The following is a 2,817-nucleotide window of genomic DNA, read 5'->3' as shown; positions in this document are numbered from 1 at the left end:
CCTTGAACAAAGCACTGTTTGTCACATTTTACACGTATAAGCTTCACTGCTACCTGCATATTATTGACAGACACATACAGCAGAAAGGAAAGCAGAGGGACAGGTATACAGAGAAAAGCTGAACACCGAAAAAAATACCTTAATATACTAACACGAATGAAAGCTACTTTTGCTGAGATATATGAAATGTTAACTATTCACTTGCATTTTATTTATCGAGGTATAGTCATTATGTAACAAGAAACTCACTTCAAGATCCATAGTACTGTGCAATGGGTAAATATCCTTCAGTGTCGGATCCAGCATTTACTAAAAGGGGGCCAGTATTTATGTAGTCTACTGACGAGAAAGCTTTACCACAAGCGTCAGACTCATGCAAATAAGTAATGAAAAACGTTTATTGCTTATTGCTTTAATTGTTTCCTTATTGTAAGTTACGAGTTAATTGTTGGTAATAACGAAAGGCACTATTATTTGTACTGTCGGGCTGGCACAAATATGAACCAGCTGAAATATTATATATATATATATATATATATATATATATATATATATATATATATATATATATTCAGGACCCCTAATGCGCCAGTGTGCTGTCAGTGTGCTGTGTGGCAGTAAACGTTCCATGTCAACGTGTGGCAGAAAACGTTCCCTGTCAACGTGTGGCAGTAAACGTTCCCTGTCAACTTGTGGCAGTAAACGTTCCCTGTCAACGTGTGGCAGTAAACGTTCCATGTCAACGTGTGGCAGTAAACGTTCCCTGTCAACGTGTGGCAGTAAACGTTCCCTGTCAACGTGTGGCAGTAAACGTTCCATGTCAACGTGTGGCAGTAAACGTTCCATGTCAACGTGTGGCAGTAAACGTTCCATGTCAACGTGTGGCAGTAAACGTTCCATGTCAACGTGTGGCAGTAAACGTTCCATGTCAACGTGTGGCAGTAAACGTTCCATGTCAACGTGTGGCAGTAAACGTTCCATGTCAACGTGTGGCAGTAAACGTTCCCTGTCAACGTGTGGCAGTAAACGTTCCCTGTCAACGTGTGGCAGTAAACGTTCCCTGTCAACGTGTGGCAGTAAACGTTCCCTGTCAACGTGTGGCAGTAAACGTTCCCTGTCAACGTGTGGCAGTAAACGTTCCATGTCAACGTGTGGCAGTAAACGTTCCATGTCAACGTGTGGCAGTAAACGTTCCCTGTCAACGTGTGGCAGTAAACGTTCCATATCCACCTTAAAGCAACCCTGGGCTTAGTAGAGATAACTAAATAGAATGTGGACGCGCTAAAAGGGTTAAGTGCTTGAGTATGAAATTCATAGTATTACACAGCAGGATTATTTTTGGTAAATCATTGGCCTTGAGTAGATGCATCATGACCGAGGCCTGACAATTGGTTGTGCTATGTAGCATAGTGATCAACATCATCACTCCTCTTATATGATATCGGAGGCAACAACACCAGCAACATACAAATGCAAAATTATAAGCACCATATGAAAAGACTGTTCAGTATAATGGGCCATACGTCATTATACGTAGTGAAATGTCGAAATTAAATGTTTATGGTAATCCGTAGATACTTTCCACATTACTTTTCCTATTTACATTTACCTATTTCGGATGATTAACCTGACATCAGTAACAGAAATTAAAATAAAGATTTTAATGGAAATACTATACTGCTCAATGAATTTATCATTACCTAAGGCCAGTAGAGTTATATAACTTCTAGAAGAAGCATTAGAGAGGCAGATAGATAGTAAACAGTATAGGCTAACACATGGGAAGTGAATGGTAATGAAAATCCAACTCCTATATTAACAATGTCTTACTTTATATATTTTTCTTAGTAGTGGTAGTTGTTGTTCGAGTCCCAGGATCATCTAAATCATGGATCCAGTGGACTGCAGGCCAGAGTTGATCTAAGGCAGACCACCATCCTCCGTCCGTGGGACAGGGAGGAGATTGAGGGAAATGTATAAACTGGCACCTCCACCGCCCATACATACCCGTACCATCACGTGAAGGTGCCCCGCTCCCGCACTATTTGTTTTTCCTTGCCACCATCCAAAATTTTTACTCATCTTTGGAATGACTTTTGGGACTGGAGGGAGTTAGACACAGCCAACGTTCATGCCTTCACTATGAGAACCCTTTCCTAAACTGAAAACAATTATCTGAATGTAGCAAGAACACAATACAAACTGACATCCTTGGCCTGTATGAGTTAAGGATTACAGACTCAATAAACCGCCTTTACAGCAGGTGCAGGTGTAAGCTGTACAAAGGATATTATTTAGAAAGACATTATATTAAACCCTAAGACGTGAACCAGAGAATTATTTAAAAAATCTCGATCTGGGCAAAGAAAATATTAGCCTCCGCCAAGGAAGTTGGAGGGGGTTATATATTTATCTGTATCAGTCTATTTGTGTACAAGATATCTCAGAAAGATATCGGATTTCAGTGAAATCTGAAGGATAGGTTGGCAGGGCGTCAGTAAAGGCTGGATAAGATACTGAGGTTAATCCTGATCAGAATGCAGGAATATGAAATAAATTACACTGGGATAGGCGGAGGTATGCAATACCTGAGATTCAGTAACAGGGCAGACTAAGACTGAAAAATATACTGTTTGAGTATGTGAGGAAGGAAAATATTGATCGAGAAGGAAAGAAAATACAACAGCATATTTTACATTCTAAATGCAATACCGGAAGAATCGATTCTCTGAATGCTTTCTAGGTACCTATGATGTTTTTTTTGTTTTTTTTTCTGACAAAGATCGCTAACCCTCTTCAACTTAGCTGATGGCACAG

The sequence above is a fragment of the Coenobita brevimanus genome, chromosome 117 (assembly GCF_032717465.1).
Source record: "Coenobita brevimanus isolate Jiangsu-jjx chromosome 117, ASM3271746v2, whole genome shotgun sequence".
In the NCBI taxonomy this organism is placed as follows: Eukaryota; Metazoa; Arthropoda; class Malacostraca; order Decapoda; family Coenobitidae; genus Coenobita; species Coenobita brevimanus.
Note: the sequence above shows the minus strand (reverse complement) of the source record.